This window comes from Eubalaena glacialis, chromosome 4 (assembly GCF_028564815.1).
Source record: "Eubalaena glacialis isolate mEubGla1 chromosome 4, mEubGla1.1.hap2.+ XY, whole genome shotgun sequence".
Taxonomy (NCBI): domain Eukaryota; kingdom Metazoa; phylum Chordata; class Mammalia; order Artiodactyla; family Balaenidae; genus Eubalaena; species Eubalaena glacialis.
The window spans coordinates 156,918,258-156,930,684 of record NC_083719.1 but is presented as its reverse complement, the minus strand read 5'-3'; the positions used below and the strand labels follow the sequence as shown (position 1 = coordinate 156,930,684).

Below are 12,427 nucleotides of genomic sequence, written 5' to 3'. Positions count from 1 at the left end.
ATGGACACTGCTGCCCCTTCCCAAGCTGTCATTTTTAGGTCTCCCCCAGGTTTCAGGGTGGAGCAGAGGCACCTTGCAGGGGTACCAGTGTCCATCACCCCACCTGTGCCGATGGTCCCCTGCGCCACCCCAATTTTTAACCATCCCTTTGGCCCCCAAACCAACCCTCAGCCCATATTTGGGACCTCTGATGGGCAGCAGAGGGCCTCTCTCCCTGGTGCTCCTGTTTTCTCCAGCCACCCATTTACGGCTTCAGCTCCTGTTTTCCCCAGCCCCCCATTTATGGCTTCAGGTCCTGTTTTCCCCAGACCCCCATTTACAGCTTCGGCTCCTGTTTTCCCCAGACCCCCATTTATGGCTTCAGGTCCTGTTTTCCCCAGCCCCCATTTACGGCTTCGGCCGTCATCGGTGCTTCAGCAGGCAGCGCCTCTGACACCAAACCTATGGACACCACACCTCCTTCCCAGGCTGTCATTTTCCATTCTGCCCCTGTTTTCCCCAGCTCCCCATTTACGGCTTCGGCCGGCATCGGTGCTTCAGCAGGCAGCAGCTCTGACACTGTACCTATGGACACCACACCTCCTTCCCAGGCTGTCATTTTCCAGTCTGCCCCTGTCTCCAGGCAGAACTAACAGCCATTTCACAGGACTGTTCCTAGTTCTGGGAACACACCACCCAGTGGTAGCAATGCCTCAGCCCATGCCTCGACTCATTTACCTGCAACACCAGCCAACAGATAGACCAACACTTCAAGCTTCCTAGGACCCAGGTCTCCCGTCTCAGGCCACATTGGGGGCCAACGATGGGCAGAGGCCTAACGATAATTTTCTATTGGGAAACCCAGCAGCTTCTGCACAAGATAAAGTCCTAGTCGCCCCTGCAGCCTAGCCACCGCGAGTCAGCATCATGCAGTCAGCTTTGCCAGCTTCCCTATTCGCCACCACCAGCAACACGCAGCCGGCCTTTGGCGACAAGCCAGGCATTCTCCCCACGGCTGTGTCCATTGCTACTGGCTTTGGACTTGCCACCAGGATGCCCAGTACTGGGGACAGTAGCTCGCTCTTTGCCGACACCACACCGGGCCCACTGTTCATGGGACCTGCAGCCCCTACGGCCTGTGGGAGCCTTGGAGTCGGTGTGTCAGCCCCAGGCCTCACTCACTCAGAGGCATCCAGACCACTTAACTTTGGGGCAGGACTAAGTGGGGCACCCAGCACCGCTTCTGTTCCTACTTTGGGCCAGACAACCTGCCATCTACCTGACCACGGCAAGGCTGCTGCAGTAGGAGGGGCAGGCACCATTCCAGCATTTGGGAACATACCTGATTCCACCTTAAATCCAAATACCTGGGGCCTACCTGGGCTGAATACAGGTGGTACGGTGATGGCAAGGGACACCACCATCCCCACGATGGGAGGCCCTAGTGTTTCCACTTTCCGTCACTGCACACAGGGCCCATCTGGACGTAGAAAGTCTATATTTAAAAGTTCCATCACCAAGGAGAAGAAATCTGTGTCAAGGGACATGTCAGTTTCCACCTTCTAACAAAGCACACCACATCTGTTGGAGTTGCAAGTGTGGTTATCACCCGTGGGTTTCAACACACTTCTAGTTCTACCTTATTTCCAAGCACAAGGGGCCCACCTGCCCACAATCTAGGTGGTGCTCGTCTAGGAGGGAACAACATCATGCCCATGATTGGAGGACCTGGTATTCCCGCTTACAACTGGGACCCACCTGGCCAACACACAGGTGGTGCGGATGGAGGGCACAACATCTCACCGGTGCTGGGAGGCCCTGTGTCAATAACTGCCATCAGACTTGGAACCCATCTGTGCAGAGAACGGGGTGGGGGGGAGGGCATGGGGGACAGCATCACACCTGCTGTGACTGGATACACTTCTGGTGCCACATTCATACAAAGCACCTGAGGCCTCCCTGGTCAAAACCCAGGTGGTACCATGGGGGATAGCACCATTCATATTTAGAGAGGAACCTCCACTCTCAGTAAGAACATTGGGGTCCCCAAGTCAGGACACCCCTCTGACTTAGACGAGCCAGCATTGTGTTTGCAGGCTCCTGGTCAGGGCAGCTGTGCCTGTGCTCATAGGAGTCTGGCAGCCTCATAACCTGCCCAGGGCTTCATAGGAGCCACCAGCGAATTCCTTTCTTCTATGAAGAAACTCAACAAATGAAGAGCAGATCTTATTCTGCAAACTGTGTGTCACCATGAATGGACTTTGCCTCACTGGAAAGCGGCTCAGCCCCTTGAAGTGAAACTTAACCTCCTCTCTTCCTACAGCAAGCCGGAGGACCACACCTCAGGGGTGTGCAAGAGTGTGTGTGTGTGTGTGTGTGTGTGTGTGTGCGCGCTGGAGGGTGAGGAGCATATGCGCTCACTTCAGAACTACACCAGACTTGAGAAGCTCCAGTTAGGAGAATGGAAGAGAGCTGCCTGTATCATCCACTGTGCCATCCTTGGCTTGACTGTTAACTTGGCGGACCCAAGTTTTCCCTAGACTTGGAACTGGCAGGATGCCCACTGCTGTTTTCAGATGCTTCCTCTCCCCCTATGCATTTGCCTCAATGGGCCTTTCTCTTTCCCAGCTTTATGTACATATATATATGTCAATAAAACCTTGTTCGTATTAATCTACTTCTGTTTATGTGTCTTTACTCACTGACTCAGCTGTAGAGGAAGAACTGACTTATGTGAGTGGTGATGTGGGAGCCAGACTTAAGACACCAAAATTTTGTGTCCCAGTGACTGGGATGTGGAATTAGGCACACATTATGGCTGCATGTGCTGACTCCTGAAATCTGTTTTCAGTGTAACGAGTGACAATCAGGAGGAACTAAGGTCCAGAGGAGGGAGAGTTGGGGTGACTCACCCTGACTGATTAAGTGTGCTGATGTGTCCAATCCCTGCCGACCCCTGGAGCAGTGCATTGAGTGGGCCGCACGTATCTCAGAAGAATGTTTTTCTCAGACTGATGAAGAGAAGCGACAGGACTTGCCTGTGGTGATGCCAGTTTTTGACAGAAATACCAGCAGCATCCCCAAATCCCAAATCTCTTTCATTGACTATTTCATCACAGACATGTTTGCTGCTTGGGACGCCTTTGTAGACTTGCCTGAGTTAATGCAGCATCTTGACAACAATTTTAAATACTGCAAGGGACTGGACGAAATGAAGCTGCGGAGCCTCCGCCCACCTCCGGAACAGTGGGCGACACTGCCTGGGGCCCTGACGCGGTGTCCCTCCGGTCACTTGGGATTCCTGAGGGCGGTCAGAGTTCCTTGGTCCTTTCGTCCCCCGGTCTGCAGAGCCTGTCAGACCACACAGGGACGTCGGCAACCTTCTGTAGCCACCATCTGATGCCATTGCCATAAAGTGAGACTTAGTCCACTCAAGGTACCTGGGCCTGCTGCGGGGGCTCTTCAGAAAGTCACGTGAGAACCACGGTTTGCATTCGCGTCCGTTAAAACATGAGCTCGGGACTGCCCCCGCAAAGGACGGAGATGGATTTCCTGCCAGTGACAGAGAGTGTCTTGTTACAATTTCTCTCAGTTATGTTCAGCACTTAAGGACAGCTAATGGCAATCGGATCTTTTTTCACATCATAGAAGGTGCACTCACTCACTTTGGAACACTACTGAAAGTGACTTCTCTTTTAAAATTGAACAGAAAATGCAGACAAAGAAATTTTGAAGTTGATTATTAATATCAATTATTAAAATGTTTTATTTATTTTATTAGAAGTTCAATATTTTCTATGAATTTAAAAATACTTCAAAGCCAAAGCCAACTTTAAATAGCATGACCAAATTTACATGATTCATATTCATTAAATATGTATTACTTCGTGTACAGACTTATTTTCATAATGCAAATTTAAAATATAAAATGACACATTTTTACTGCAAAAAAAAAAAAACCACACTGGAGGCTAGATAATCCCTGATGTGTGATAAGGAACCACACTTTATGATTGAACTTTTTGAAAATGTTGAAATGTCTTTTGGGGCATCTTTTTATTCAATTGAGACTTAGGCCAGTCATCTTCATACATTCCCACTACACCCAGAGAGGATGGATTTGGCATCCAGGTTCATGTGTCTGGAGAAACAAAGGAAGAGTTCATACCTGCTCTGTAATTATTGAAAATTTAAGTTGACCTCAAATGTACCATGCTGCTTAAAATAGCAGAAAAGATCCTCTTTAATAACTGGCTTGGCTCTGAGCTAACCCACTAAAATATCAAATCACAAGAGTTATAATTGTGCCCAGTTCTGGCTGACCCTAGAGTTCTGCTGGGCCTCCACTAGGTTTAATAACGGCAAAATTCCTGAGTCTGTGCAGCCTATCTTCCAGTTGGAGGGGAGAACAGAAACCCATGTACATTATCTGGTAGGTTCGCCAAGAATAAATGCTATGGAGATTAAGCAGTATATGGTGAGGTGAGATTGTGGGCAGAGAGAAGCAAGGCTTTCAACTTAAACGGTAGACAGGATAAGTCTTACTGGGAAGTTGGAATTTGAACAGTCTAGAGGGAGGCAGATGAGTCAGACATCTGAGGGAAAAGCATTCCAGATCATGGGAATAACCTCTGCAAGGCCCAGAGGAAGGATGCCAGTGTCCTCAGGGAAGAATTAGTAAATAATGTGGCTGGAATAGAGTCAGCAACTAGGAGGGAGGGAAGGAGGAAAGGAGGACAGAGAAGATGTGTGTGGAATTCCCTGCATCACCATTTACTGATTGCGTGATCACAAACAGTTAATTCAACCTTCAAGTGTTTCAGTGAACTCAGTGCTTTTCCTATGGCCTATTGACCTCTCAAGAGTTTTGGAAGGATAAAATAATGTAGGGAAGTGACTTATAAGCCATTGTTACTGTTCTATACATAAGGATAGATGGGTAGACAGGTAGATATAGATAGATACATAGATAGATAGATGATAGATAGATAGAGAGATAGATAGACAGATAGATACATAGATAGAGAGATAAACAGAGAGATAGATAGATAGATATAGACAGATAGAGAGATAGAGAGATAGAGAGAGAGAGATAGGCAGAGAGAGAGAGATAGATAAGATAGATAGACAGAGAGATAGATAGATACACAGACAGATAGACAGACAGACAGATAGATAGATAGACATTCAGACAGAGAGATAGAGAGAGAGATAGATAGATAGACAGAGAGAGAGATACACAGATAGATAGATTGATAGATACGTAGGTAGATAGATAGATAGACACATAATAGAGTTAAGGACTGAATTTCTGTAAAATCATAATTTTAAATAATAGTTTCATTGAGATATAATTTACTTTCCATATTATTTAAAGTGTACAATTTAATGTGTTATGCATCTACCACCACAATCAATTGTAAAACTTCCATCCCCCCCCCCCAAAAAAAATAATCTACTATAAGTCACTCACTCCCCCACTTCTCCAAACCCTAGGCAGCCACTAATATACTTTGTCTCTACAGATTTGCCTAGTCTGGACATTGCATACAAATGGAATCATACAATTACTTAGCATGTTTTCAAGGTTCATCTATGTTGTAGCATGTATCAGTACTTGATTTCTTTTTATGGCTGAATAATATTCCATGGTGTGGATATTACTGTGTTTCATTGATCATTCACAGTAAATGGCCATTTGGGTTATTTCCACTTTGGGGCTCTTATGAATAATGCTGTTGTGGTTGGATTTAAGTGCAAGTTTTGTATGCAGGTCTAGATTTGTTTTTTAAATTAATAGACTATTTTGGAGCTGTTTCTGGTTTACAGAAAAATTAAGCAGAGAGGACAGAGTTCTCATACTTCCTTACCTCTGAACCCAGTTTCCCCTATTATTAACATCTTACATTAGCATATTTGTTATAGTTAATGAACCAATATTGATACATTATTACTAACTAATGTCCATGCTTTACTTTACACTTCACTCTTTGTTTTGTACATTATATGATTTTTGACAAATGTGCAATAACCTGTATCCACCATTACAGAACCATACACAGGAGTTTGTCTGCCTTTAAAATTCCGGGCTTCACCCATCCTTTTCTCCCTCCCCACAACCTCTGGCAACCACTGATCTTTTGATTGTCTCCACAGTTTTGCCTTTTCCTAAATTTCATATAGCTGCAATCATATAATATGCACGTAGCCTTTGCAGATTGGCTTTTTTTCACTTAGCAATATGCATTTAAGCTTCTTCCATGTCTTTTCATGGCTTCATAGCCTTTTCTTTTTAGTGCTGAATGCTATTCCTTTGTACGGATATACCATAGTTTGTTTATCCATTCACCTATTGAAAAACATCTTGGTTGATTTCAAGTTTTGGCAATTATGAAAGAAACTGTTATAAACATCCATGTGCAGGTTTTTATGTGGACATAACTTTTCAGTTCCTATGGGTAAAGACCAAAGAGCATGATTACTAGATCACTGTATGGTAAAAGTATGTTTAGTTCTGTAAGAAACTGCCAAGTATCCTGCTAGCAACAAATGAGAAGTCCAGTTGTTCTGCATCATCACCAACTTTGGTATTTCAGCTTTTTTATTTTAGCCATTTGAATAGGTGTGTAGTGGTATCTCATTATTGTTCTAATTTAAAATTCCCTGATGACATGGAATGTGTAGCATCTTTTCATATGCTTATTTGCCATGTGTCTATTTTCTTTGTTTAATCATAGTTGTTTTGTTTTGTTTTTTAACCGCCTACTAACTCTTGTCCTCCTGTGTCTATTTACCTTGTCCTTTTTTTCTTTTTTTTTTTTGAGCTTTTAATCATTTAGTCTTTTTCCTGGTATGTCCAATTATTTTTTATATTAAAATTGGGCTTAACTTATTTTAGGAAACTATAAAGATACCTCCACATTCTGGATGTTGTTATTGTTCTCTTGAAAAGATTTCCTTTTGCCCATGGCAGACAGTTACTATAGGGACTGGAAACCTTAGTCCATTCTCAGTTTGAGCTCATTCAAAGCTGTTTTTCAGTCTGTGTGAAGGTTGCTCTATTTCTGTCTTGTCCTTCCTCTATGGGTGTTGCCCTTTGGGATTACCATATGAGCGTTAGGATTCTCCCTATTCCCAACTACCCATGTATTTGTTAGGCTTGAAATGTAATGGTGGGCTACTGGCGCCCGAGGTAGAGGCAGTGGCACTGGAGTTGGCCGGGGGCAGCGGCAGATTTGGGGCTTAAACAACTTCCAGGCAAGAAGGCCAGTGCAGCTGCTGTTGCAACCCAAGATTTTGATTCACATCCATAGATTGAAATATTGGTGGGCCAGCCATCCTCAGACACCTCACTGAGGACAGGACTCAACAAATGAATGAGTGTATTGAGGAAAATGGGAGCCAGGTTTTTCATTGTTGGAGAAGGGAGTTTTAGATATAAGGAAGAAAAGACTCCAATGAACCCTGTGACGCTGGATTTGAATCGGAGGATGAGGAAACTGAGGCTTGGTGAAGTTACGAAACTTGTCCAAAGTCACACAGCTTGTAAAGGGCACAGTCAAGATTCAGAGCCAGCTTGTAAAAATTAAAATGAATAAACTACGGCAAAGTTTTAGGAGAAAGAAAGATGTTTATGTTCCAGAGGCCAGTCATCCACATCAGTGGCAGACAGATGAAGAAGGAGTTCGTACTGGAAAATGTAGCTTCCCAGTTAAGTACCTTGGGCATGTAGAAGTTGATGAATCAAGAGGAATGCACATCTGTGAAGATGCTGTAAAAAGATTGAAAGCTGAAAGGAAGTTCTTCAAAGGCTTCTTTGGAAAAACTGGAAAGAAAGCAGTTACAGCAGTCCTGTGGGTATCGGCAGATGGACTCAGAGTTGTGGATGAAAAAACTAAGGACCTCATAGTTGACCAGACAATAGAAAAAGTTTCTTTCTGTGCCCCAGATAGGAACTTTGATAGGGCCTTCTCTTACATATGTCGTGATGGCACAACTCGGTGCTGGATCTGTCACTGCTTCATGGCTGTCAAGGACACGGGTGAAAGGCTGAGCCACGCAGTGGGCTGTGCTTTTGCAGCCTGTTTAGAATGTAAGCAGAAGCGGGAGAAGGAATGTGGAGTGACTGCTACTTTCGATGCCAGTCGGACCACTTTCACAAGAGAAGGATCATTCTGTGTCACGACAGCCACTGAGCAAGCAGAAAGAGAGGAGATTATGAAACAAATCCAAGATGCTAAGAAAGCTGAAACAGATAAGACAGTTGTTGGTTCATCAGTGGCCCCTGGCAACACTGCCCCATCCCCATCCTCTCCCACCTCTCCCGCTTCAGATGCTACTGCCTCTCTGGAGATGAACAATCCTCACGCCATCCCACGCCCGGCACGCACCAATTGAACAACTTGCTCGCCAAGGCTCTTTCCGAGGATTTCCTGCTCTTAGCCAGAAGATGTCACCCTTTAAACGCCAACTATCCCTGCGCATCAACGAGCTGCCTTCCACTCTGCAGAGGAAGACTGATTTCCCCATGAAAAATGCAGTGCCAGAGGCAGAAGGGGAAGCGGAGAGTATCAGCTCCTGTGCTCACAGGTCACCAAGGCCTTCAGCACACCCTCCGAGGATCCCTTCTCATCCGCCCCAATGACCAAACCAGTGGCAGTGGTGGCACCAGTCTCCTGCCTTTCAAGCTAATGGCACTGACTCAGCCTTCCATGTGCTTGCTGCTAAGCCAGCCCATACTGCTCTAGCACCCGTAGCAATGCCTGTGCGGGAAACCAACCCTTGGGCCTATGCCCCTGATGCTGCTAACAAGGGAATTGCAGCCACACATTCGGGGACCGAGTGGGGTCAATCTTCTGGTGCTGTCTCTCCAGGTCTCTTCCAGGCTGGTCACAGACGCACTCCCTCTGAGGCCGACCGCTGGTTGGAAGAGGTGTCCAAGTGCGTCCGGGCTCAGCAGCCCCAGGCCTCAGCTGCCCCTCTGCAGCCAGTTCTCCAACCTCCTCCACCCACTGCCATCTCCCAGCCAGCGCCACCTTTCCAAGGAAATGCATTCCTCACCTCTCAGCCTGTGCCAGTGGGTGTGGTCCCACCCCTGCAGCCAGCCTTTGTCCCTGCCCAGTCCTATCCTGTGGCTAACGGGATGACCTATCCAGCCCCTAATGTGCCTGTGGTGGGCATCACTCCCTCCCAGATGGCTGCCAATGTGTTTGGCACTGCAGGCCACCCTCAGGCTACCCAACCCCATCAGTCTCCCAACCTGGTCAAGCAGCAGACATTCCCTCAGTACGAGACAAGCAGTGCTACTGCCAGCCCCTTCTTTAAGCCTCCTGCTCAGCACCTCAACGGTTCTGCAGCTTTCAATGGTGTAGACGATGGCAGGTTGGCCTCAGGAGACAAGCATACAGAGGTTCCTGCAGGCATCTGCCCAGTGGATCCTTTCGAAGCCCAGTGGATCCTTTCGAAGCCCAGTGGGCCGCATTAGAAAGCAAGTCCAAGCAGCGTACTAACCCCTCCCCCACCAACCCTTTCTCCAGTGACTTACAGAAGACTTTTGAAATTGAACTTTAAGCAGTCCTTATGGTTTACGTATTTTGTCTGTACTTAGGCAAGGGCGGAGGGTGGAGGTCAAAGGAGCAAAGGGGACTTTGTGTTCCCAACCAGTACGCTTTTCACTAATCCCAAGGGTCCCCAGGAGCATGTCCAGGCATAGAGTGCTGAAGGGGTGATTGATTGAAAAAAGTGGAGAAAACCATTCCTAGAGAAGAGCTGTCTTGCAGTTAGACTAAAGAAGTTAAGGAAATGTTACCCTCTGCCCCCCTCTTCCTCCCTCAGCCCCTCACAAATCTCTGGCAACAGAGAGGCAGAAGTATCTGAACAGGAATCTGTATTCAAAGCACATTTACTGGAATATAAAACACAACGGGAAGCAAAACGATCTCCCTTTGTTTTTCAGGCCATTCACCTGCCTCCTCTCTCAGTACTGGCCTGTCTTAAAGATCAAAAACAGGGTGGCCTGTGCTTGGGCTGGGGACAAGAGGCAGGCTGTGCTGCCAGAATTCCCAGGAGGGCACATCAGGAGCCGCCCAGCAGAGCTATATTTTAGGGGTAAAGTTGAGCTTCCATTTTGAGTAAGAATAAATATTATAAATATATACCAAAAAGCCAAAATCTTTATTTTTATGCATTTAGAATATTTTAAATAGTTCTCACTATTAAAAAGTTGTATGAGTTGTAAGTAATCTTGCCAAAGGTAAAGGGTTAGCTGTAAGAAATTGTACATAAGATTGATTTATCATTATGCCTATTGAAGTAAAAAGAGGAAGGGCTGGAAGTTGCAGACGGGATCCCTAGCTTACTTGGTATCATTTACTGTAAGTAGCACATTGCAACAACAATCATGCTTATGACCAATATAGTCAACTAGGTAGTAGTTTTAAATAAAGAGCGAGCAGTATTGTCCTGGTTTTAAACCTATAAAGAAATTCTAATGTCATTATTTTAATGGAATCAATCTAAATAGAGAATATGTATTTTCTTCTATATATTGCTGCAGTTTCCTTACGTTAATCCTTTACTTTGTTTTAACACTAAGGTGACAATGACATAATATCCATAGACAGGAACACAGGTTACTGTGTTGGTTTGTCATGTAGGTCTTGGTGGGTTTTGCTTTGTCCTTTAAGTAAGTTTTGTTCCCACGAGTTTTGTGGGGATGGAGGTTCTAGTTTTATTAGCACTGCGTGTGCGTGTGTGTGTGTCCATCCCTCTCCCTCGCGGTGAGCAGAACATTCCATTTGCCAGTTGCAGCCACTTGACCTCTGGTAACAACATGAGATCCCATCTCATTTTTACTTTTGAACGTTGGCCTTACAATCAAATGTAAGTTATATATATTTGTACTGATGAGAATTTATAATCTGCTTTAACAGAAATAAATGTTCGTGGTAGAAAAAAAAAAATGTAATGGTTTCCACAGCCCTGTGAGACTAAAGATACACTTAGCTTGTCATTCCATTAGTTGTTGCCTTTAGCTTGAGCTCTTGCCGTTTGGCTTCTGTGGTTAGAGTCTTTTGAACTCCTTGGCTTTTCAGCTCCTAGGCTGTAAGATTTGAATCAGCAAATGCCCCAAGGAGAAAAGCTGCACCAAATGTCAGGCTTGCGTCTGTGTTTCCCTTCTCTCCAGAACTTGACCCACATGTCTTGGTGTCTCTCTAACATTCAGATGCCAGTGAACAGACGTTTTCTTACTTTATCCAGCTTTTCTAAAATGTCTTTAGACTTCACCTGATCTTATGTTATTATTCAACTATCATCTCAATTACCCCTAGGAAGAAAATTTACAATTTTATGTTTTATTTTCTTACTTTCTATATTACCTCAGTTTCTGTAGAGACCTTTTACCTGATTGTTCAGTCTAGTTCCTGTGTTACCAGTAAGATGGAGATAAGGTGGAGGCTAAGAATATTGGGGGGAAACCACTGATGAATGATAGGTCTCGTTCGTTTTGTTTTTCCTCTCCTTATTTACTCTGGCAGCCTACATTTGCCTTTCTTCATTTGACCCAGTTGCCCAAATAAGGAACCCACTCTGGCAAAGACCTGACTTTACTCTCATAAATGTCTGCATGTTAGGATTAGCTAGATGATGAACACAATGCCAAAGCTCTTTGTGTGAGACTTTTGCAGACTTTTGTTATCCCTTTAGTTTGCCTCTTGCCATCACTGCTCAGATTGTTGAGGTTTTCTAAGATTCTGTAGGTCAAACCTCTCTGCCTGCATACCAGATGAGCCCTTCTCTCTTTCCTGAGCTCACTTGAGGGAGGTTAGCCCTCGGTTTTTCTTTTTCCCCATCCAATCATAATTGTTCATGAATTCCAAAAAGCCCTCAAAGTACCTGTCATCCCTTTCTCTCCTCTCTTTTTCATCAACACTGTTAAATATTAAGCATATATTTGCATACCTCTTTCTTACTGACAATGGAATACTGGAGGGCGCGATCATGCAGTGTGAGCCCCACCAAACTAGGACTCATACAACACTCTCCCCCAGGCCTCAACTTGTGACATCCACTGGTTTTCTTATAATATCTTATATGTATCTAAATTTGTAATGATTTAGTTAATTCCTGAGTTATGTGACAATAAGAAATCAGTCAAATTAGCACTACAGAAGTGCAGCTTAGACCTAGGGACCAGAACCAAGGACCACAAAAACCTGTTAACCAATAAGTTTCACTTGTACTTTATGTTTAACAAGTGCTGAGGGTGAATGGGAAGTGAGGGAAAAGGAGTTTAACTTCATATCACAGAAACTTGCACTAAAATGAAGAGGAAAATGACCCAGTTCCTGGTTCAAGTCACTATAATCTGCTTCAATAAATAATAACAGCACATAAGAAAAACAAACACTATATGATAGGAACAATGGATAATTAATTACCAGATCAG

General features: G+C 44.9%; 1 protein-coding gene and 1 pseudogene across 3 annotated transcripts in view; one reads left to right on the top strand and one right to left on the bottom strand.

Annotated features, from left to right (window-relative positions):
• Positions 1–12,427, bottom strand: part of LOC133091089 (transmembrane protein 41B-like) — a 79,097-nt gene that overhangs the window by 41,920 nt on the left and 24,750 nt on the right. The window contains exon 1 of one of the 3 annotated variants that reach the window (XR_009700856.1): positions 2,892–2,981. The exons of the other annotated variants lie outside the window; for them this stretch is intronic. The gene's annotated coding sequence lies outside the window, so the exon portion shown is untranslated. Of the gene's footprint in view, positions 1–2,891; positions 2,982–12,427 lie in introns of those variants that run through there. 3 annotated transcript variants of the gene reach the window in all.
• LOC133090184 (protein numb homolog) lies at positions 7,475–9,705 on the top strand (annotated as a pseudogene).